The sequence below is a fragment of the Mirounga leonina genome, unplaced genomic scaffold (genome assembly GCF_011800145.1).
Source record: "Mirounga leonina isolate KUSES-001 unplaced genomic scaffold, KU_Mleo_1.0 Mir_53, whole genome shotgun sequence".
In the NCBI taxonomy this organism is placed as follows: Eukaryota; Metazoa; Chordata; class Mammalia; order Carnivora; family Phocidae; genus Mirounga; species Mirounga leonina.
In genome coordinates, this window is record NW_023270807.1 from 76993372 (window position 1) to 77019939 (window position 26568).

A 26568-nucleotide genomic window follows, 5' to 3' on the forward strand; every position below is an offset into this window, starting at 1 on the left:
ACTCTTTCTGTTATGTTTGGTACTAGGCAATATATTATAAACATGTTCTCTTGCCGGATGTGTTCCATAAAATACCACTTAAGTGGCTGCATGGCATGTCACTTCATGGCTATGCATAATTTAGTCAAAAAGCTTTCTACCTTGGGACATGGCAGAATTTTTCTCAGCACATTAATAATTTTTATGTTAGGAGACTTTCCTAAATATAGAATTTCTGGGACAAATAGCATCACTTTTACATCTTATGAGAGTATATATATGTATTTGAAAATTAGTATTTTTTGAAATTTTTACATGCCAGGAGTCTCTGTTTTCTTATCCTTGACAATACTGGGTGTTACCAGTGTTCAAACTATTTGCAATCACATAGGAAGAAAATTCTGCTTCATTTGTAATTCTTTGATTACTAGAGATGAGCTTTTTGTATACTTATTTTCCCTTTACATATTTTATCTTGTGAAATTTTTTGTTTGCTTTTCTGTAAACCACCTCCATTTGGTGGTTTAAAAAACTGTATACACATATACATGTGCCCAATCATATGTATGTATATATTTTTACATATGTATATGTATATATAAATATCTATGTGTATGCATGTATATGTATTTATACATATTTACACATTTATACTCATTGCAAGAGTGTATTCATGTATGTATATACACAAACACACACATATGATAGGAAAATTTTATCTGATCTTAAGTTGCAATTTTTCCCCTCAACTTTTTACCTCTTTCTTTTTTTTTTTTTAAGATTTATTTTACTTATTTGAGAGAGAGAGAGGGTGCAAGCCAGGGTGAGGGAGGGGCAGAGGGAGAAGGAGAGAGAAACTTACGCAGACTGCACACTGAAGTGTGGAGCCTGACACAGGGCTCGATCTCATGACCCTGAGATTACCACCTGAGCTGAAACCAAGACTCGGATGCTTAACTGACTATGCCGCCCAGGTGCCCCTGCCTCTTTCTTTTTGAGGTGTTTTTATATACAGAGCAACCGCTTAAAAATTTTGTAACTCTTTCATTTTATTTCTGCAAAGTTGCTGCCTTTGTATGACTAGCAAGTTCCTCTCAATGGAGAATAGGCATATCTAATTATATTGACAATCCTGGACTCCTAGAAAGTTAACTCCAGGGGTAACTTAGAAATCATCTGAAACAACTGTATCATGTTACATTTAAGAGCAATTCAAAACCAAGCAGAATATTCAAGTGACTCTCATAGCATTTTCAATCCCAAATTACACAGATAAGTATATATTGAATACTAAAGAGAAAAAAAATCTCTATTTTTCCAAATAGAACTGTTCTAAAAATATTCCAATATTTTTGCCAGAATCACAGCTTAACAACATATTTCATATATTTTAAATATGGGCCACATTATCGATAATAATTTAAGAATTGCATATCAAAAAAGGAAATTTTATTAATCATCTTCTAATATGCACAATTAACTATTTTCTTTTTCTTCTTCTTTTTTTTTTTTTTTTTGAGGGGAGGTTCAGGGACAATGGGAGAGGGAGAGAGAGAATCTTAAGCAGGTTCCACGCCCAGTGCAGAGCCAGATGGGGCTCGATTTCAGAGCCCTGAGATCATGACCTGAGCCAAAATCAAGAGTCTGATGTTTAACCAACTGAGCCACCCAGGCACCCCAACAATTAACCATTTTCAATTTTAGTTTTTACCTCTAAATTACATTTTCAAACTAAAAAAAACAAACTCCAAATTTTCATACTCCTTTGACACTTCGCACAAAATAAATTTCACCTAACCGGAAAGATTACTTGTAGTTACTTTTAAAATGTGCTAAATAATAGCTGAAAGGTTTTAGTATTTTCAAACTGAAGGGAATTGTTTGTACACCTTGAAGGCCTCAGAGTGGAATTAAAGTGTTCCTTTCGATCTTTCAACCTCTTTCTCTACGTTGTACAATTTTTCCTTTCAGTTAGGTCTAGATTTTTCATGGAAACAGTAAAGCAAAACAGGTCTGCCACAAGTTTTATAGACAGGAGAGAGAGAGATGGAGATTAACTTCCTGGCTAGAAGGTCACTACTGCCCCTCACCTCTGAGTGAAAAACTTCTATACCTGAGGAATGAGGTTAGTGAGACTTGACTTACAGGTTTATGATGGTTGAGAAATTGCTTGGCAAATTTCCTGCTACATCGAATTATTCAATAAATGGCAATACAACAGCTACTAAACTATATCTTCGTTATTATCAACATCACCATCATCGTTAATTTTACTGCCCCCTCCGCAGCTAGTACAAGCATTACTAAAATGGTAAAGAAAGGCCAGAAGGGCAAGATTAGCCTCAAAAACAAAGGTGGAAGTTGAAAGACTAATTCTTCAATAAATGCAGGCATTTTTTTAAATTTAATAAGCGTGTCTGTTAGGCTAAGATATTTTCAGGGAGTCAAAATGGGATGTTATGACTCCTTCAATGACTTTCTTAATCAACTAATTTACTTCTTGTGATAGACAAGAAGGACACTGTAATTTATTCATATTAATGGAGAATGTTATGCCCCATTAACAAATCAAGAGAGATGATCTATAACAAATAAAGTTATTTTGTTGCAATTCAAATGTTTACAGTGTCAACAGATTTGTTAAACTAGACAAATTTTGAAACTTCTAACAGCTGTGTACACAGGGTGCTTAGAATTTGAATCCAGTTCATATGAAAATTTTTAGTTATTGGGGGAAGAAATGAAAATATTGCATGCAAAATTAAGTACTTTAGTTAATAAAGTGCTACTTTTTAAATTTGTTTCTTTACCAATAAGTAGTACTATCCTTCTCTTGATAAAAATAAGATAAGTGCTATAAAATCCTATCACTGACTAGGAAAAAGAAAATCAATTACATTCAAGTATATATATTAGTGGGTATTAATAATAACCAAACATAATTAATACAACCATTTTTAGGTGACAATAGTAATTTAGCCCCATATTTTTGAGAGATTAAAAAACTGATGAGGGGATCAGTGGGAAAATGACTTAAGATTTTGAAATAATTTTAGGTAGAAATTAACAATAGCAACAACAAATCTCCTTTCTTTTCTGAAAAGCTTTGTGAATACATATACCAAGGTCATGAACTCAATTTAGTTGAAATGATAGCAAGATGGAAAAATACCTTTAAAAAACAGATTTCACAGACTGTACTTGAGATGGATCTCAAAGAAGGAAAAATTAGAACGAAATCATATCATATCCTTTCATTGATTTTTGTGCCAAATTTCCATCACTTCTAATGGCAGTTCTGAAAATGGATGAAAGATAGGAGTGCTTCGAAGTGCAATTTAAGATCCAAGTGGGGCTACAAGTGAATCAAACCTTTGGAATAATGATTTGCCGGAGAGTAAGTGAATTATGAGTGTTGAGGAGAGGACACCTGAAAGTTGATATGTTGCTAATCTCCAGTTTTTTAACCTCTGGAAGACTTCCTGCTACGGCTAGATGGAGAACACCGGAAGAATTGCTTTTGCACTTCAGGTTCAATTCAGTGAACTGGGTTTGAGAGAGTATTTCTGTAGACAATATCATACATACCTGCTTGGTATCCTGAAACCAAAAGAACACATTTACTGGGATTTGATACAAATTAGTTGAATCCTGATCACATTTTCTTTTTTCCTGGTCACATTTTTAAAAAACAAAAAATTTTTAAAGGGACAAGAACTTCTATACATTTTTTTCTTTTTTGATCAGAAAAATGAGAAACCATATAAATTCAGAAAGCAATGCAAGTTCAGTGTTAAAATGAGACCTTCCATATTTAAAAGAACTGATATTATTATGAATCCCAAATTTTATTTCACCTTATAATACTGCCAAAACAATTATGGCACAATATTTTAAATGGATGAAAATGTTAACACTAAATGATTTTTTATTTTTAAAATTTTTTCCTACGTGTTTTTGTCTTCACATCCTCAAAATTCCCACTTAAAAATTAATCAAGACTCAAAGATGTTGAAAATAAATTCTGGGTATCCAACTCAGAAGGTAAAACTATAAGCAATTTGAAAATAATCTGAAGGTTATGCTGTTTATGGAAAATTATGTGTTTCCTTCATTATGGAAACACACTAAATTGTACCTTTCATTTTCCACTCAAATTTACTACAGAAACCACACAGAGCCAAGAGGAATAAAATTGAGGGGAAATAAATTGCCTTCTCTGACAGCTGGTCAAGATAAATGTGAAGAACAGAGTGTGTAATCTGAGATTATTTAATGTTTGAGAAGTACTTTGAAGATGACAAGAGCTAGTTATTGATATGGTGGAAAAAATGAGAGGTAAATATTACTGAGAAATTCGACATGGGCAATGCTCCTGGAAAGTTGGCATCTCAGAGCAGCTAGGATATGTGGCAGTATTTTCCATGCCTACTTTTTAGTTCCATTCCTTCTGATTTCATACAAATTATTTTGATTGCCAGAAAGCTAGAATCAGCTTCAAAAGAAGTGGGGATCTGGCTGAAAGACCATGTGACTCTGCCCCATAAAGTAAGATTAGGGGCTGCTTATGAGTGATTCCAAAGACCCAGCTTCACAGTCAGGTTAGGCACTGAAGACTAAATCACAAGCCTCCTAAAAGAAGTCACTTAACCTCATCATACCTTATTAATCAGATCAAACTGCCAAGTACACTTGCCTATTATTATTCCTAGGGGAAAATGACAATGCAATCTCTTCCAGGACGCTCAGGAAAGACACCTATATTCTAGAATGGTATAAATAAAATATTACATTCTCATTACATAAAAGCATTAATTCCAAATTTTGCATTCTACTATGTGATGTGGTTTGTTGAGTACTTCAATGCTGTATTTTTCCATCGAAAATTTGAGAACAAAGGACAGAGAAGGAGAATATACTATCAATGGCATTATAAAAATATGTATTATTCCAAAATTATATTAAGAATGTAATTCCCAATTACAAGTAAGAATGACCTTTACTATATTTAAGTGCTCCAGAAAACACATGTAAGTAAGAATTTTGGAGAAACTTTGCTAAGAATATCTTTTGGCAAATAAAGTTGAAAAATGAAAAATTCATCTTTTATCAGTCCTTTGTCTGCAGAATATCTATGTATCACAAATATAGACATCGGTGACGATAAAATTATGCTTTTCTACAAGTATATATAAATCGAATGAAAAAGATTTTGAGAGGCAAGATAAACCATGACAATTCACAAAAACAGACTTTGTCAAAATAATCCTAGGTGCTGTAATTGAAATATACATGTTTTATATATTTATGTATATATGTAGTTGATAAACCATAATAAATACCCCTAGAGTAATTTTTAGAAAACTTCAGATTCTAGGCACTTAAAAAAAAAAACAAAAAAAACTATTCACTCTTCCAAGGTAAGAATAGCTTTGTCTCACACCAGAAACAGATATCCTGCCAATTTCAATGAAAGCCCTAAATTGCCACCTTTTCTCCAAGATTTTTGAGATTTGATCATTGTAATGATATTTCAGAGGATAATTTAGCAGCCTAATCTACCTGCAGAGGTGGCCAATATATACTTACTTTTTACATTAACTAACAATCCTTCCTACCAACCCACTCCCCATACTCTTCCAGCAGAAGAATTTCTTTTTCTAGTAGTGGAACTAGAAAGTGAACCCTCATCTAACTCTCAGCCACAGGACTGGTTCTTTAAAACAAGCCTGACCATTCAGAACACCCTCTTGCCCATGACTGTAAAGGGATGGGCAATCAGAATCCTCCACATTTTTTGTGGAGCTCTTGAATGACACTCTATTTCTGCTAAGGTTGACAAACTGTCTTTTCCTGTATTAACTCTGGTAAGCTCAGTCTTTCTTCCCCTACCTTTTGAACTTTACATTTTCAACTTAGCAGTTTCTACTTTTTCTATAAGTAGTAAACTGAATTTAGAGATGAAGAGCAATGGTGAGTACATAACTAGAGTTCATTTTTTTTTTAAACAAAATGTGTTGAACTCCTAACACATTACAGGTAAAATGCATTGTGTTTTACCAATCCAAAGTGGGCAAGGATTCCTGAGGAATTCCTTTTTTTCTATTTAAGAAAACCCCCCCCAAAAAAAACCCTCCACTCTTAAAATCCAACTTCTCTTTTAAGAATTTCAACTCCTTAGTGATATTTATGTGTTCTTTTGAAATAAACACTATTATTTTTACTTGTGATTATATAAGTTTTTGATAAATACAATGACATAAAATTATCTTGACTTTAGTATACTCTTTTTTTGTTGCTCAGCAAGGCTCTCGGATGAGAGTAAGTCATCTATCTCTTAGTAGCATGTAGTACTTGAGCACTTTTTAGACGGTGAGGTCTGAATAAACAATAAATGTGAAAAACTTCATAAGTTTAGCTAAAGGGAATCAGATTTTAAAAAGTACCATATTAAAAAACCACAATATTTCTGCATATAGAAGGCTTTGCAATATATAGTGACTTCTAACCAGAGAAATATGTTAAATAAAAAGTAAAATATATTTTCATGAGAGATGCAAATGTTCAAATAAGAGATACTTTACTGAAAGAAGTAAAAGCATATCTGTGCATCTCATAAGTGGGAAATTTAACTGGTCAAAATAATTCAGGCTCCAACAGATAAGGAAAGACTAGTGGGTTAGAGAAAAAGATGTGCATTTCTTTGACTGAAAAAAGCATATATTTACTAAATAATGTCAATAATTAAGCAGACACCTTTTTTCTAATTAGGCAATTAGCATTAGCATCTGCAATGTTATTAGGGTTGTTGTCTCCAAAAGGTGCAATATCTGGGAGAGATTTCTACAACCAGATCAGGCACAGTAAATGTATAGATGAATAAAAGTGCTAATGGTCAACTTACAAATGCATGATGATGCATCTTCTTAGTCAGTGGGGCCTCCCATAACAAAATACCACAGACTGGATGTCTTAAGAGAAAGTTAGACTCTGGTTCTTAGTGAATATGATTTGAACAGGACAGACTTAAGATCCATAAACTATATTCAAGTTCCTTTGAGAAATTAATTTTCTAGCATTTTATGTTTGGGTTGACTCATTTTCTTCCTGGGCCAAATACGCATAATTGAAATGCTTTACCTAGCCCCAGCATTCTTCCTACTAAATTGCCCCATTGTCACTGAATCACAAACTCACTGAAATAGAAAAGGCTTGAGTAATGACATGCTATTTCAATTCAGAAAAAAATACTAAACTCAGTGCTTCAAAATCATTAGCTTTTCATGATTTGTTGATTTTAATGTGTGTTTTTTACTTCCTTTTTCTTAAAGACATTTTCATGGAAATCAACTATTCCTTAAGAATTAATCATCTCCTGCTGCTTTTACCCAATGTAGAGTCATAATCCCACCATTGCAGTGTCACAATAGCTTCTACTTTATTTTCATTAAGAAAGTGTGAGTCTCCCCGTCCCCACACCCCAAAAAAGGCACATGAGATATTCATACTCTTTTCACATAAATGTATTCAGTAATAATAATAAGGACTTCATGTAAAGCTTCTTCTTAAAACTATACTCATAAAATAATGGGTTTCTCACATTCCCATCAGTTACATTCAGGAAATTTAAGAAAATGTAAGAACTAAGATCTAAATTTCTTTCAAGTTTACTTCTCTGGGTGAGTTTTTAGGTAATTGTTTCATGACTCAACCTGGCTTGTTTTTTGATATATTTAAATATAAATAATACTAAACCTATGTTTTCTATTTATAAGGAAATTTCCATCCATTTGTTGGAAAAGCAGTAATAATTTAATAATTTCATCTTTGTCATATATACATGTAAATTAATAAAGATATTTTAGAGTATATAACCATTCATATAGCCAATTTAATATTAATATACCCAATAATAGAGTATATAACCACTAATTTTATTGAGTACCCCAGGGGCTTTTGAAATAAAAGTTGCAAGTAAGTATCCTTATTTTTTTACAACTTTAATTATGAGTAATATAAATTGACACTTCCTATAGTTACTCCAGATTTAATGCTATTGCCATAATATCACTGAAAACAGATCCATAGAATTTCTAAAATTGTCAATAAAGCAAAATATTTAATAATTTTGGTGAGAGAAGACATATACTTAGAATTGAGCACCACTGTACTAGGATATTATTATATTTTGTTTAACTTGAACCCACATCATCACTAAGCCATTTGAAAAGTTTAGAACAGATCAGAATTGTATAGCCAGAGCCTTCATCTTTCTGGATTGAGTCCACATATCTCATGAAGAAAATACCCTATCAAATGAAGAAAATGCAGGCAAAAAATCTAGAGGGAGATAAGATTTGCTGTGTTGTTTAAAATCATTTAATCTATAGGAAAAAAGCAGCTTCCTGTGTCTTTCAAAGGACTTCTAAATGAGCTTGAAGCTCCTTTATGCATTTCTGAAAAGAACATTAAGGTATCCATGCTCATATTTTAAAAATGCAAGCAATTAGGTAAACACAAATAATACTTTATACAAATCTTTCTTTTAAGGAGTTCGTGGAGTTTTCGAAACAGCTGATAAAGCTGCACACATCTATAGAATGGAGCAAGTATTCTCATCCTCTTTGATATGAAAGGAAACTGAAACAGGGGAGTTAAAGAGAACCAGTTTTCCGAAGTCTACTCATTACCGAAATATTCAAAGAATTCGTGTTGCTTAGTCCCTAATATTTAATTTGCTGAATTGTTTATCCAAATAGACTTAATATTGATCTTAAATTTTATGTCTGGAAGATGCCACTCATTGACAACTCATAAAAAAGGCTTTGTCTCTGGCCAATTACAGTTCTGAAACAAAACAATTTTAAAAAGCAAAGATAAAAACAAAAAGATAACTAATTGAACTTTTTCTAACTCCTTCACACCCTCAACATTTCAGTTTCAGTTTCACAAGGCAGAAGAGCAGTCATTTTATTGAGTATTCTAGAGATAAAATTATATCCTCAGCACCTCAAAGAGTAAGAAATAAATGGAAAATTAGCACCCTGTCCTCTAAGAGCCTACTTGGTAGTTGAGTCAAGTGGACTCAACTTTGGTATTAGGGCTGCAGACTGGGCGAGAGGAGCCACTTTCCTCAGTCAGTCCAGGGAGACTCCAGGTATTGGGACCATCAGTGTGACAGAGGATGGTGAAATCCCCTTTCCCCTCATTTCGAATAGCTTATCTGAATAGGATTTTACTATTGAAAGACCAGTATTTCTGACATTTAGATCATTCAGAGCAGTTATTTCTATGGAGTGAGCATTTTTATAAGCTTTATTTGACTAAGCTTATTCAAGCATTACTCCTGCATTAGATTAGTATCACCAAGCCATAGCAGATTCCATAAAATAAGCTTTATAAAATTGTGGTTGCCCAATAGCATGCTCTTTTGGAAACTACTAAGCACCCTTCCCTTGAGTAACATAGCTCTAGAGCTATGCATTACAAGATGTTTGAAATCCAATGTCTCTTTCTACCTTAGAAGAGGAGAAAAGAAATGGAAAACAGTTCAGGAAACTTTTTTTTTTTAATTAAAAAATCACTTTTCCTTTTTAATTTTATAACAAAAGGGAAATGCATTAAATAGCCAAATTTGAATATTAAACTCTTTGGTTCAGCATTAGAGGAGGTTCTTCAAAAATAGCACTGACTCTTTTCCACACCTTACTTCTGATTAAATGTGTTCCTGTAAAAGACTCTACAGGTCGTAAAAAGAATCAGATCATAAATAAGTTTTGCTAAGGCAGTATTCAGGAGAATATAATGGCTAATATTCTAGTCCCAAAACTGATTATAATTATATTGCTTCAGGCTTCTATAGCATCTCTGTTCCAGAGAAACCAAAAATCGTCTCACAAACCAGACTTTCTGGAGATATATATATATATATATCTGTGATTTCATGGGAAAAGCAGTCATTTCAGAAACCACAGTGACTCATAAAGAGCATTTGGTTAATAAGCAAAGGAGATCATATAAGTGAAGTTTGTCAAAACTTAATGTGGTAAAAGGTTGATTTGTCATTTGGCAAGAAGTTAAACACTATCAGTTTGCTACGGCTGTCATAACAGAGAACCACAAATTGGGTGACTTAAACAACAGAAATTTTTGCCTCACGATTCCAGAAGCCAAAAATCTAGAATCAAGGTGTTGTTCCTTTTGAGAATGCGGAGGGAAAAATCCTCCACAACCTTCCTCTGGGCTTTAAATGTCATTCATATAGCATTCTCGCTGTATGCATGTCTATCTCAAAATTTTCCTCTTTCTATATGGACACCAATCAGATTGGCTTGGAGCCCATGCTGTTGACTTAATTTTAGCTTGATTACCTCTGTGAAGACGCTATCTCCAAATAAGGTCACATTCTGAGGTACTGGGGAGTTAGGTCCTCAACTTAAGAATGATGGGGAGAGGTGCGCAATTCAACTCATGACAAGTACTACTACATAGTCTCTTCACCCTATTATCACCAGAAGTATCTTGTGAAAGATTAAGTTAAATCTATTTTAAGGCATTACCATTAATGACTTGTGTAAAATGAAGCCTTGAATTAATCAAATTGTCAAGAAAATTTGTAATTCTTTCTCAAATTCCACAGGTAAATTGAAACTGTGAAATTATTCAAGTGATGGCCTTGGTAATAATGCTCCATTATTTTCCTTCTGTTATAGAAATTAAATTTTAAAAATACACGTATATATAAATGTCTGTATTTTAAAATATGTATGTGCTCATACACACACAAACACCACAAGTTAGTCAGGCAAATGCCATCAATGCCATTTCATTTTAATGAAATGATGGAATATCAAAGCCCAAAATAACTGCAATTAGGTCAGATATTTAACACAGCTACTTATCCAAATTATTCATTTTTTCACTAAATTGAAATATTAGATTCTTTTAACCAAGTAAGTAATCCTGTCCTTTATGCCTTAATCTATAAACTATAATGTAAATAAAGACCACATATCTTACTTTTTGCCAAAGGATTCAACATTTATGGATGTCATGCTTTCAGAGAAAATTTTATTATAGGTTGTAGACTTTATATGATTTAATTATAACATGTCATAAAAATAATGATTCCTAAATCAAAATATTTACAATAAAAATATTTCTCCAAAGAATACATGCTTCCTTCATTTACCCTAGAAATGGAAAAAATTTTGCTCTAATGATTAGGAAATGCCTAATGCATGAATGTAATTAGACAGAATGAAATCTTAGCTATATTATTTGTTGATTGATCCTAAGAAAATTTACTAAGCAAAATCCACTGCCCTCACACATATATAACACCGGGAATTTTTTGGGTTAATAAACAAAAGCCATAATGTGAAATGTCAAAAAATAGATATGGACATATTTTTTAGCATTATCTAGATATATCTTTAGTGTTAAAAGAAAAAAAAAGGAAGTTTTTCAATTTATCACTCAGTCCTGAAGAATTCTCAGTAGTCAAATCATCAGACCTCATTCTCCAACAAAAAGGCCTAAAAACTGAAACAAAAAACAAACACAAACAAGCAAAAATAAGTCTATATTATGGTTCCACCCCAGAATATGCCTCCATAATATGGAAACAGTGTTGTTACCCTGTCCGTGAGAACCACATTTCTTTATCCATAAAATAACAACAATGTTTGAACCCATAGATTCCATAGTATGACTGAAAAGCATTGATAGCAAAATAGAAACATTTCCTGGTTTCCAGCAAATTGTTCCTCATGAAATTAATCTATAAAATCTAAGTCTTAATTATGTAAAGCAGAACATTTTAATGAAATCACTTATTAATTTATTCCATTGTTCATTTGTACTTTTCACAGATCTTATGAATAAAAGTCTTTTCCAAAATTTATTATTCTAGTAGTGCTTTCTTTGACACAATATTTTATTATTTTTCATATGGCACTTTCTGTAGTCACATCCTCCTCAGATTCTGTGACCTAAAGCAAGCTATTAGTGCATGGGACAAAATCAATTTGCCCTGCAATGGATCTTGATGAAAGACTGAGTAGCTGCTAAGTGGACTTTTCCATAAATAGATTTGCAAATCTAAATGAGAAATTAAAAAGCTTCAAGTATTATTTTTATCTTCTCTTAAAATGCCTTTGGTTCTTCTGAAAGGAGAGAGTAATCAGAAAAAAACCTCATCCGGTTATCTTAAAAAGACATTAAGAATATGTCACAGGTCAATAGCAAAAGGTTAGGGATGGAGCAATAAACTGGGAGCTGGGGGGGGGGCTGACTAGGGGACCCCGTGGGTGTCACTTCACCTGTCTGCAAGCCAGTCAGTCTCTGCAAATGTAAATCAGGGACTGGCCCCTCCCTTCCTGCAGTGACCAAACCAGTTGGCAGTGAAAGCACGTGAAATTCTTCAAGGAAAATCATAGAGCTCAGGAAGTGCCATTAAGGGAATGTGACCTATAGAAAAGTCCTAGGTGCATTAGACATACTTTCACACACGTGACACAAATCAACAGACTGTAATACTGCCATCACCTCTGAGGCTCTGTTTTCTCCACTCATCCCTTCCAATTACACCCTTGGGCAAACCCGAAATGTCTGTGATTCCTGGGACATGCTCTTCTGTGAATGTGAGCGCTCTGCAGCCTAGGTCTGAAAAAACTTCACCTGATTGTTCACCTTGGCCCTTACTACTTCTTCAGGACTCCATTTTATTGAAACACAACCACACCCATTCATTTATGTATTGTCGTTTGTCTATTTTCTATGTTTTCCTGCTTTAGTAGCAGAGTTGAGCAGTTGCACCTGAGATCATATGGCCCACCAAATCTAAAATATTTACTATCTGGCCCTTTACAGTAAAAGCTTGCCAATTCCTGCTCTTTGAGTTAAGGAGAGTAAATGACAAAGTAGGAACTTAAAAACAGATATTTAATGGTTTTAAAATTGGGAAAAATAATTTAAGCTAGTATTTATTAAATGTTAATCAGGCATAGAGGAGGTGTATATGGCACAGTGATATAAAAGTAAGGTTAAGATGGGACAGGGCTGGGCTGGAATCCTGGCTTTGCTCTTTTCTAGCTATTGGACCTTAGCGTTCACCAGTGAAACCGAGATCATTAAAATGACCTCATTGGGTTATCATGAGGAACAAAGCATTTAGCACAGTGTTAGACACAGTAACTATTAACTCCTTTCCCCTCTTGTTAACTTTTTCCAGCTTAATTTATTATTGATAATAGTGATAAAGATTCTTCCAAATAAATATGGCCCTTTTTTAGGATTTATTTATTTATTTATTTTTTTTTTTTAAGATTTTATTTATTTATTCATGAGAGACAGAGAGAGAGAGGCAGAGGGAGAAGCAGGCTTCCAAGGAGCAGAGAGCCCGATGCAGGACTCGATCCCAGGACCCTGGGATCATGACCTGAGCCGAAGGCAGACGCTTAACCATCTGAGGCACCCAGGCGCCCTAGGATTTATTTATTTTAGAGATTGAGAGAGAGCACGAGTGGGAGGGGCAGAGGGAGAGGGAGAAAGAATCTCAAGCAGACTCCACATTGAGCTTGAAGTCCCACATGGGACTCGATCTGATGACCCCGAGATCATGACCCTGAGAATATGACCTGAGCCAAAACTGATAGTCCGGTGCTTAACCCACTATGCCACCCCGGCGTCCCTAAATATGGCCTTTTTAAATGTCTCTCTTAGGGGAAAATTACCTCAGCTCCATCCATTCATTCTTTTTGCCTGTATATGGACCTTTGAAGTACTGAGATTAAACTTCTTTTTCATGTATATGATAATTGAAGTTATATTACTGAGAATGTAAGCCCTGGATGCTCAGAGGTTCATTTCTTTGAAGAGACTTTACATTGCAAAGTATACAACTGATGTTCAACTCACTCATAACTACCATTATAATAAAGCCAAGAAATGTAAACAATTCAGAAATGTATTTCTCCAACTAATGTTCAGAAACCATAATGGGTAAAATCATGCATTTTCATTCATAGGAAAACCTCATAGTATTTTTAATGTAGTAACGACCAATTACAAAAAGCAGAGCGTTGCTGTTTTTGTTAATCTCTTCTGCAGTTTGGTGCTATTCTTTATTCTAAACAGGCATTAGGTCCCAAAGGATTTTTTCATAAGGTAGTTATTTGGAACACAAATGTATTTCCCCATTTTAATTAAAGAATGCTATGAAGGTTGGTTATGGTCTCAATATGCCCATCAAAATCTTTTTAATCTTATGCAGCTGAATTGTTACACAAATAAAACTGTAGACATGCTAATGCTTTGTGTGTGTGTGTGTGTGTGTGTTTGTATATTATCTACCTAAGGGATGGGAACAAGTCCCAGCCAGCTCAAGCCCCAGCTCTTTCAGGCAGCCTTAGATATAAACCTCCAGGGTGAGTTAATTGTCCCTCCTGGATGCTTGCAGACCACCCTCTTTGTACATTTACCTTAAACCTAACATATTATATTGCAATTACCTGCTTATTTTTCTGAGTCTCCCACTGGAATGTAAGCTCCTTGAAGCTTCTTATATTCAGTTGTGTACATCTGGTTCTCAGTGCAATGGTTGGCTCTAGGTAAATGTTACTGAATTGGCGTGGTGACCTGAATATAAATGCCTCGTGGTGTTTTTTGTGTAGTAGATGCTCTAAACATGGGTGCTGCATTAGAGAATGAACCCTCCTGTGCCCTTTGTGTTATCAGTCCCAGGCAGTGTTCCAAGGGCACGTTTTGCTTGTGCCCCTTCATCACCAGATTATCACAGTGTGTGAAGCCTTGTTAACATGTGAAGAAATGGTGTGCTTCTTTCCCGCAAGCCCCCAGAGGGTCTACAAGTGGAACATCACTGAATCTCAGCCACTGTCTCTAGCTCTGCTGGAGAAAGGAGCTAAGAACAGTGGTGTGCTCTTCTGGGAAGACTCCTGGGTTGGGTGTGTGAAGGGGAGGGATTTAGGATCAGACAAGAACAGACAATGGGCAGAGTGAGTCAACAGCGGAGTCAGCTGGTGAAGAATCCTGAGAGTGAGGGCTAAGGAAAAGACAGGGGGCTTCGCTATGGGAAAATGAAGGAGGGGTGGGAACAAAGTTTGGGGGGGACAGGAGCAGTAGTAGCTGTTCTCAGCTTTTCGAGGTCCTAAGTCTTGTCCAAGGACAAGCCACATAGGGATGGAAAATAAATTCAAGTTTTGTGTTAAGAAATATTCAACAACTCTGTTTCTAAGTGGTGAAGGAAGAGGGTTGAGGAAGAAGAGATATGGCCATCATAATCACAGGTCATTATAAGTATCTCTGGGAGGTGTTCATAGGTTCAGGAACTCTATTGTCCCTTTTTTCTTCCTAAATTTGAACTCTGAAGAGCAGGATTCTGCCTTAGTTCAGCACAACTGTATCTACTGAATAGCATTACATATATATTTATGGCTTTTTTTTAAAGATTTTATTTATTTATTTGATAGAGACACAGCAAGAGAGGGAACACAAGCAGGGGGACTGGGAGAGGGAGAAGCAGGCTTCCCGCCAAGCAGGGAGCCCGATGCGGGGCTCCATCCCAGGACCCTGGGATCATGACCTGAGCCAAAGGCAGACGCTTAACGACTGAGCCACCCAGGCACCCCTATGGCTCTTTTTATAAGCCTTTATAAGTCTTTAAAAGACTAAAATAATTTATTATTTATATTGTACTTAGTTAAATAACTGAACACAGCTGAAAAGTTACAAATATGAAAAAAAAAACTTTTTTTTTTAATGTATGCTGCATCTATCTGATTTCTCCTCCTTTCCTCACTCCCTCAGCCAAACATACTTGACAGTTTATTTGTGTTCGTATGAAGGCTGGCCAAGAATGGCTATTTGAAATATAACATAGTCAAATGGGAGATGATAAATATTAAATATTTGCATATAGATTTTTAATAAAGATCTTAGTACTAAAGTTTTGTATTCTCCTGGATGTACAATGGAGACAGAATTTATAGGTAACAAAATATGTTGTCATTTGCAATCCTGACATCTTAGGGCCAAAATTGATCGACTCTTTATGAACAACATAATGCTTTACCTTGAAATGGGTTTAAAAAACCTATCCATCATTGATACCTTTTATTCACCCTTGTTGCATGTCTAGCCACAAGGACTTAAGAATAAGTTTTCAGCCCTTTCTGTACCTTGAAAAGCAGATTTCATCATGGCAAAGACTACATTTCTTCAACACTAAATCAGAGAATAGCAAAGAATCAAAGAACGGTGGCCTTGGTCAAGGCCCCAGCTACTCCATATGCTTCATTTGGCTTATTAGTAGATGATATTCCTTCTTCTAAGCAGTCACAGCTGCTATACCAGACATGAAGACATGTTGAGTAGAAAACATGCTAGATTTGTACCCTTTCTTGCTTTCAAGCACCTTTCTGCAGGGTACAACATATAACGTGCTCAGTCTTGATCTATCTGGACTGGGGAACTGCTGGTTGGCAGGTAACAAATAACCAGTTCAAAATAAGTTTTTGTGTGTTTCCTTGTTGGGCTAACAACATCACACATTTGTGTATCACCTCATAATTTGTGATGCCAAATTACATAAATCATATCAACTGATCTTCCTGAAGGAGGCTGGGCAGCTAACCCCATTCTCACTTTAGAGAAGAGAAAACGGATCCTCAGAAAGATTACGTGATAAGTACTGGAAAATAGTGGTGCCAAAACTAGATCCAGATTGTTAGGTAGTCAAATCAATCAGCTGGACTAGAGGATCAAGAATAATGGCAAATACCTACTGAGGTAACTCTACGTCACATACTAGTCTGAGAGCTGGAAATATAGTCCCTACTCTTATGATGTCTATATTCTAAGGAGAAGAAATCATATTTCAATCTGTTTGCAAGATGAGTTTGAATAATAGGAGATTTAAATTTAAGTGAGCCTATTACCTTCCCCAATGCAACCAATGCCAAGAGTTACCTTATCTCAATCTATTGCTGAATGAAAGGAAAGAAATGCACAATGCTGACAATATAGAGAAACTGAACTCTATGAAGATCATGATACTTACCATAAACTTTCCTTTCCCTGCACTTAGGGAAGTAGACTTTAGAAAGGGCATCTTTCAAATGAAGACTCTCGTTATTTCCATATGCCCTATGGACTGTCAACTGCAGCCCAGGATAAGATCTCAAAATGGCCACAAAGACAAACCTTAATCATTATGCTATTCCCCCACAACAATGACTTCATACTATATCTTTAGCCAAAGGACAATGATTATATTTAAAATAAGTATGCAATTTAGATTTATAAAAATTATGCAGCAATACAAAATTGAATTTTGGCATTGGGATTTATTATTCAACCTGCATCAGTTCTTATTTAAATTTCAGATATTTAGAATTCAAATATTTGTTATTCCAGAGGCTGCTATAACATAATGGGTAGGTCATAGGGCTATTGAAATCCAATCACAACCATAATACTATTCATTTTGACTTTTTTTTTTTTCTGTATGGTGATTTTTAAATATAACCAGCACAAAAGGAATTAGAAAGCCATTATAGAAAGAAGCATGCTTGTGTTTCTGTCCAAGTTTGGTTTTTCATGAACTGTAAACATAATCTAAACTAAGATCATAAATACACAATTGGAACCTGGAAATGAATAGCCTGATTTAGTCTTATCTAGATGCCATTAGGAAAAATGTAAACACTTGATTTTGTCTTTTCAACCAAACTCAATCCATATCTTAATCTTTTATTGGAATTTTAGTACTATAAATTATGTTTAGAGTTATTTCTCTTCCTTCTAAAGTTTCTCTTTCTTTATACCTGTTTTCTTTCTATATACAGATCTTTTATGACTTGCCAGGTCATCTTACTTTGATACTATATTTCATTTATTTTACCCTAATATTATAATAAGAGATCAATTTACTTATCCACTTATTTATCCATTTATTCCCCCAACATTCACATACTTATTCATTCATACATTCACTCACCAAATGTTTACTGAGCACTTACTTGCTCCAGGCATTTTCTATGTTATGAGAATGAAAAAGATGGACCTAGATAAGCTCTCTATAATATTTAAAGATTTGAGATTCTTTATAGTTTTCTTATGCTACTGTCCACCTTCCATAGATCCTGAACCTTTTGCTGAGATAGTAACTAGAAACTCCCTTGTATATCTACTTTGCAACATTTTTTTTTTTTTAATTTGGATCTTTTCAGAAATCTCAACCTTGAAGCATGCATTTCTAAAAATACCAGTGGGGATGAACTGAAGTTACCAATTCAAATGCTTCTAATACTGCTTTTCTTAGATGCATCAATTGCAATAATGTATCCACCCCTACTGATATTGTCCTATATTTTGTTAAAGAAAATGAGACTAAAGTTAATATTGTAACCAAAAGAAGTAACATCTATCTGAAGTAAATTGATGAGTTCTCAGATGATTGCTGAAATAAAGTTGACCATTGAGTGCTTATAATTTGGCCTCTTTTCATTCATCAGTAAGGGTATATTGAACATTTTCCATGACAGTCAAGTGTGGAAGGTTAAAAATTAGACAATATCGGGTTCTACCTGCCAAGAGTTTAGCAAGTGTTAAGACAGACAAGGGAAGAATAACCACAACATTGTTTGCTAATTGTGTGAAGAGGTCATGCACAGACCACTGAGAGAATTTAGTGTGAAGAGGACACTTTAAACCAGGCAGCAGAACAGCACGTGTAAAAGCTTAGAGGATTAAAGAAGGCTGCATTTAAGAAATTGCAGGTCTAAGCATGTCGCTGAAGACAAAGGCACTTGTGGCAAAGTGGAGAAAGAAGAGGTGAGAGAAGAAAAGACATCTCCTGGGCGCCTGGGTGGCTCAGTTGGTTAAGCGACTGCCTTTGGCTCAGGTCATGATCCTGGAGTCCCGGGATCGAGTCCCGCATCGGGCTCCCTGCTCAGCGGGGAGTCTGCTTCTCCCTCTGACCCTCCCCCCTCTCATGTGCTCTCTCTCTCAAATAAATAAATAAAATCTTTAAAAAAAAAAAAGAAAAGAAAAGACATCTCCAATGTCTGTAACTGTTAAAATGAGAAAGTCGGGCTTTCTAACAAATAACATGGTGAGCAGAGCTGAACCTTACACAGAAGGATCTTGATCATATTTGTATTTTGGAAAGTTTATTTAAGTAGCAGGGTACAAAAGTTGAGGCAGACTCAGAAACTCAATTAGAAAATCATGCAGAAATCCAGGTTTCTGTAAAAAGAAGTGAACTCTGGGGATACCATGAAGAATAGAGACAAAAGGGCGGAATTCAGAAGTATTCAGGAAATAGTATCTGCAGGATTTGAATGATTTGATGATTAAGTTGGGGGGTGAAGAAGATTAATGATGTCATGATTAGAGGGTGGGGAAGGTCAATGATTTGATTATTAAAGTTCTAGCTCTAGAAAGTTGGGTTGATGGTGTCATTCACCAAGACAGAATACTGAGGGGAAAAAGCAGGTTTGCTGGGGAAAATGACACATTTAGTCACTAGAATAGCTTGATATGTACTTGAACAAAGTGATTACCTCTTAGTTTTTAGCAACTTATTATTATTAATGCATATGCCAATGTTTACATGGACACATACCACACACATACACATATTTCACCCCATACATAAGAGGATGTGATTTATGTTAACATTGTTGACTAGATTCAGGAAGATTTAGTTGTTTACAAAATCAGTTTTTAATTTGAGCAGCAGGATGCCATCATTGTGACTCTTGCAAACCAAGTAGCTAGATATATAGAGAGAGTAGTACAAGAATTTAATGTATATATACCCTTTGCAAGGCTAAACAAAACTCCTCTAAACATACTGGAAAGAAATAAGCTGACATTTCAGAAAAGAGCATGCAATGACTGACATTTTACATTAGGCATATAATACTATTAATATGATTCCAAACTATTTTCTAAAAAGCCTATTTAATAATAAAGAAAACAAAAAGATTCCATTCTAAAGAAATGGGTATTTATAAATTTTAACCGTAGTTTAAATCAACTTTTATGTCACAATATGCCTCCTATTTTATTTTTGATGGTTAATGTCATTGAGTAAAACTTTCAGTTTTCACTTATAGTGGCATAGGTGGATTGGCTTATTATCAAAGAAAAAGCCCAGCCAAAGTTCAGTATTGGAAAATAGATCTTTTCAAAGGTCATCATCATTGGTCAATTGAAGTTTATCTCCAAGTTTTCCATGAGTAAACAATTTGTTAAATATATTTATAGTGCAAGCAAATTAAAAAGGGGGACATTTAATGAAACTGTAATGATCAAAATGAAATAATTTAGTGGAGTAGAAAAATAAATATTTTAATAATTTAAGTATAAGCTTTATATTTCAAACATAATTCAATACTACTTATATTATTTTTATTACACATCTAAAAAATCTTTGTTTGATTTTATAATCCATCCACATATAAACATGAATTTTACATAAATGCATATGCATCTGACCAAATATAGACTTTTGTTATAGTACATTTTTCTGTTTTTACTTTCCTCCTTGCTTTGTTTATGGGTATTATTTATCATCACACATATTTACATATTTATATGAATATGTCCACCTTTTATAAAAGTATAGATTCTAGATTTTCACCTTTAGTTAGGAAGTTCCTCATCACTAGCTTTTTTGTATAGTTTTCTAGGTTTTCAATCAAGACCTTTTTGTTTTATTTTTTATACTTACATCTTTAATTCATCTGGAATTTACTCTTGTATACAATATAAACAGAGATGGTATACAATATCAAAATCATTGATACTCTTCTAGATGTATGACCATGTCCAGGTATTATTCATTAAATAATCTATTTTATCTTAATTGAAATGTTATCTTTATTATATATTAAGTTATATTATTATTTACTAATATTTTTATTTATGTAATATAATTTTTGAAAAAATATATATTTGAATCTGTTTTTTAAAATTTTTACAAAAGAATTAATCATGTTGAGCAAAAATATGACCATTTCTGTATTGTAGATGATAATGAAAGAAAATGGAAGCAATATAAAGACCCATCATAAAAGGAGTGGCTAAATAAACAATATAGTGAACAGTAATGCAAATGCTGATGAAAATTTATATTTACTGAAAGAAAAAGGTGTTCAAGAAGTTTTTATGAAAGAAATCAAATTATAAAGCATTCCTCAAAGCATAACCTCATGTAAAATTATATTACACTATTATATCAAACATGTGAAAGAAAGTTAGAAAATCATAATATAATTATGATAAAAGTGATGGGATTGTATATTTTTCCTCTTATACTTATTTATATTACTTTTATCCTTAGAACATACTTGTATATTTAAAAAAGAAGAACTCTGTCTTGCCAATTTCAAAGTAACTGGTTGATGAACACCTTGAATTATTAATTACATTAGAGGATTTTTAAAAAGTTGGTAAGACACAGATGAGGCAAAATTAGGAAATCAATCACTTTTCTTTTTATTCTCTCCCAGTTGACTTGTAAGTGGTTCTTTAAGAATTCACTTAACTATCTCCTCTAAATGGAATCCCTTCCTGAAAATGTTCCCACTTTGGTCGCTGGGCCATGGTATGGGCCAGTATATTACCTATGTACTATCATGATATAATGTGCACAGATCATAATTATTCTTATATAACATACATATTTCTTACTATACTACATTGAATTTTCTTTCTGTTCCCCCCCTACTAGTCTCTATCACTACTACTTTCTACTATATCTAGGTTAAAAAAGAGGCACTCAGTCCATGATTGTTCAATGGCTGAATGCATTATAAGAAATTTTGCAAATTATTAGAACAAAATTCATAATGGAAATCCTGAAAATAACTTCTCTCATAAGTTAAAGGTGCAAAATTAATTAATTGATTAATATTGCAAACTGAAGAATCAAGTGTCAAACAGGAACTACAAATCATTTTACCAACAGCCTTAATTTTTATTTGTTCAGTTGATTTTGCCAATGAACAGAATGATTCCTCACATGTAATAGTTATTAAGGGTGTTCAAAAATATACTAAAGTTCAACAAGTGGTAAATACCAGGTATTCAAATGTTCAATAGGAAAGAGCTGAAAATGAGTACACCAAAGAGCAACCTAGCTAAGTTGTAGTCATGTGCCATTCTCATTATGAATTCTTTCTTAACATAGCTCCCAGCTTCAAACCAGGGCACCTCTGTTGCTTCACTTAGATGGCCTCGGGTGAGCTCTGAGTTCCTGGTAACTCCTCTCCCATATGCCCATATATGCATTTATTCCCTGTGACTTATTGAGTGGGATCAAAAGGTGAGCAAATTTCTTTATAGTCTCTGCCTTCATTGGACCAAGACTAATTAGTAACAGAGATATCTATTAAATAATTATACAAACAGACAATTGCAATTATGATAAATGTTACAAAGGAGATGTATCTGCCATGTGAAAGCCTATATTGGGGCTTTAACCATGGACTGTGACAATTGAGCTGAAATCTGAGGGAGGAGTAGCAGTTGATCATCACAAGGACACCAAGTTCTTCTTTTCCTTTTTCTCAAGTACTGCAACTTTCTGGGAGCAAGTTTAAGTGAGTCTGGTCCCTAAGGCTTTTCATAGCATATGACAAAAGGAAAAATTGTATTAAGTATCCCAAGCATCTAAGTGGGACCCCTGGAGTTTGAATACATGTAGGCGATCAGATCTGACCTTGAAAATGTGTTGAAATAAAAATGTGATGAAACGATGGGTGAAAGATTTTCTGTGGTCTCCAGAAAAAGTAGAGCAGGAGAACATTTTTCCTGGTTAATTCATCCCTATCCAAAGTACAGAAATGTCCCATTCTCACAATTAGGTCACTATAGAAGCTGATTTTTAGTGACATGAGTCCTGATATGATTATTATCTCCTATTTCCAGAGTGAACCACCCTTGGGACCATGAAAATTCCTTTGCTCTATTTCTAGCTAAAGTTTCTTTTAATTAAATTATTCAAGCATTTAAATGCTGGAAGAGACTGAAATGAACTGAGTCCAAATATATTGGTCCCTGGAAGAACAAAACCTTTTATAAATAAATAAAGATACATTTCATGTTTTAACCCTGGCTCACAGGATTTAAGTCTTTAGACTAAGCCTGATTAGTAGATAGGTTTCTGACCTATTCAGCTGAGATCAGATCCTGCACTAGAGAGGGCCGTGGCAGACAGATTCTAAGATGGCCTCTGTAATACCCACCACCTGGCATTTATGCCTGCATAACTTCCTCCTCTTGAGTGTGAACGTGTCCTGAGACTAGCTTCTAATCAGTAAGATGCAGCTAAGGGATGCATATATAATTACCTTACATAAGATCATAACATCTGACTTGCCTCCGAGACTCTCTCTCCTGCTGTTGATCATGTTGGGAAGCACCATAGCAAGAAATTAGAGACAACCTTTAGGAATTGACAGCAACCTCCGGTCAACAGGGTCTTCTAGGGACCAACAAGAAACTGAGGCCAGTTCTACCGTCACAGGAATTGAATTCTGTCAACAACCACAGGAGCTTGGAAGGAGATTTGTTCCCCATTTACCCCTTAAGTGAGACCTCACTCCAATTGACACACCTTTGTTATTGCATGTTTTAGAGACCTTGAAGTGGAAAATCCAAGTAAGTCATGCCGGACTCCTGACACACAGAGACTGTGAGATACTACCTGCTATTTTAAGCTACTTATTTTGTGGTAATATTGTTACACAGTAACAGAAAAGTTATGTAAAGCTAATCTGAAATAACCCTGGAAAGACCCTCGTTGCCCTAGTCATTTGTACAAGTTCTTACAGCTGGAAGAAAGAATTAAATTATTTAGGACTTTCATAATTTGTGTAAAGAACTAAAATGAAATTAGTATGTGAAAGAAAATTGAAAAGTAAAAGCTCAATGTTTTTAATAATAAGATTTTACTGTAAATTTTAAATCTGAAAAATGCAAATGCCAATAATTTGAGAATAACCAAGATCATCAGACTGGGTAGAATAGTTACATAAGACATGGGGGGAGCAGGGGAAGAACAATGAGACAATTGCCCCCGCTGTATACTCTGTAAGTTAGAACATTACAATCTTTATTACATGAGAAAACAAAAATAAAATAATTTTATGTATTATTGATCATATGTATGTCTGATTCATACATGCATCTACACAGATGTATGATTCCTCGGATCTCCCACATCTTGTATTTGATCAATATAAGAGAGAAGAAATAGGTTAATATTTATGTTGTTCTGGTATGTATTAGGCAGTGTCCAGCACTTTCATATACACACCCTGTGACCTGTCATTATAAATTTTATATTGTAGATAACGAAACTGCTTTTCAGAAAAGTAACATAAGTCACATGGTGAGTGTAGGGGAGGGCAGGAGTTTAAATCTATTACTGTCTGATCTTAGGTAGTTTTTTAACAGAACATTCCCAATACACAAAGCTGAGAGTTAGGCAGTAAGCATGAGCCCAGAATCAAGGCTGGCATTCCTTCTAATTGGTTTGGTGGGTTTTGTTTTGTTTGTTTGTTTTTTTGTTTTTTTTGATCAGAGAGTGCCTTTGCTTTACCCGTTAATAAAAGTTTGAAATATCACATATACATATTCTCAAAATACACTACCATTTGAAATTACCAGGTTAGAAATTAGTAGGATTAATATGATTAATGTCTGATTAAAGGCTAAAAAAATAATGTACTGCCTATGGAGAAGCATTTTCTTTTTCTTCTTGGCCCTTTCAACTTGTTAAGTCAAGAGCTGCGAACAGTAAGATCAGTGTTCTACAAGACAAAGGGTCACTATAAAGACAGTGGTGACCTGCTATTTTCAAGCTTGAAAATGAAAGAGGAAATTGTGTTAAATCTTAACAGGAGAGATTTAGGAGAGGACATCTTGACATAAGTATTTTTAGACACAAATAGCTTTCTAAAGAAAATGTTGAGTACCCTTGCATGGAAATATTTAACCATAAGAAAGATATTCATTTTCTCTGGCATTTCTTACAGTAAAAGTATATTTCTGCCCAGGGACAGGAGAAAGACTAGAAGTAGTTTCCAGGCACATAATTTTATAACATGAATAACTCTTGCATTTTAACATGAAATTGTTTGAAATGACCTTGAAACCTGTTCCAACTCTATTTTCTTACAATTCCACTTCTTTTATTATCATATTTCTTTCTCATCATAAAAATAAAATCAATAACTGAACACAGCATAAAGGTAAAATTAGATGCACTGAGTATCTATGTATTTATGAAATACAAATTATGTATTTATGAAATACAAATACAAACCAAAAAAACTTTGGTTTTCCAACTCTTTTATGTTAAGCATTGAGATGGCTTGAAGTCTGTTATGGAGAGACATGTGTCCAATCACTTTGAAAGGGTCAAATCTAGTATCAGATACCCAGTGAAGTTCAATAAATACAAATTAATGATAACTGATCATTTTTAAGCGCGAAAAAGCATCTAAAGATCATACAATTTGTATCCATTTTAAAATCTAAGTCTTTATAAACAATCATAGAAATATCATTAAAGGGTGAAAAATTCTTTTTAGGATTTTACAGGATTGAGAATATTTGCCACTATATAGATGTGATGAACTGGAGTCGGATGGCACACAATTAACCCAACATCATGAACACTTTTTCCTAAAAGGACTCAAACACACTGTTTAAAGAGTCAAATAAAATGCAAATAATAATAAATTATTCTTTCTTTTGTCTTCTTTCCCAGGGTATCCACTGGCTTATTTATTTCAGTTGAAAAATTAGAGTCTAAAACCAAAAGCAGAATTTTTCTCTAAGCAGTCCTTAAATACCATAGTATATTCTTGAAGTGTGGTCCATGGACCAGCAGCATTCTCAGCACCCAAGAGTTGGTTACAAATGCAGATTCTCAGACCCCACCCCAAACCTACTGAACCAGACCTGCCTTTTAAAAAAATTCCCAACTGATTCATATGCACATCAATTTGGAAAGGATTGGTCTAAGTATGTATACCTCATTTCCTACCTCGAACTCTCCACCATTCATAGAACATAAGTATTACTATAGGGCAATATTTAGTTATGTTTTTTAATAACCTCAGATTGATCCTTTCAATATTAATTCAAAGATATATGATGTATAAATTTAGAAAAACAAGACACATTTGCACAATTATTTGAGAATAAAAATGTCATTCCTAGCAGTTGACCGTAAGTTTTTATATTTAAAATAAATGTTTTAAAAAATTATTTTAATTATATTTATCAAAAAAATTCTCCACAACAATATTATACCTTTATGTGATATGCTGACCAAATAATTTCTTTTAGTGCTTCATGACAGGGTCTCATATGTTGTAGGAACTCAATATTTATTAAAATAAAAACTCTATATTCATATCTTATTCTATGCATCACAAGTCAAATTTATGTATATGTCATATTTGTTTGTATGCATTTATACTAAATAAATGCTATACAAATGTTACATATTTATGATTTTTTTACCACTTACGATTTTGCTCT

General features: G+C 34.1%; 1 protein-coding gene across 1 annotated transcript in view; it reads right to left on the reverse strand.

Annotated features, from left to right (window-relative positions):
• TRDN (triadin) overlaps window positions 1-26568 on the reverse strand; it is a 386087-nt gene that overhangs the window by 343683 nt on the left and 15836 nt on the right. The window lies entirely within an intron of this gene.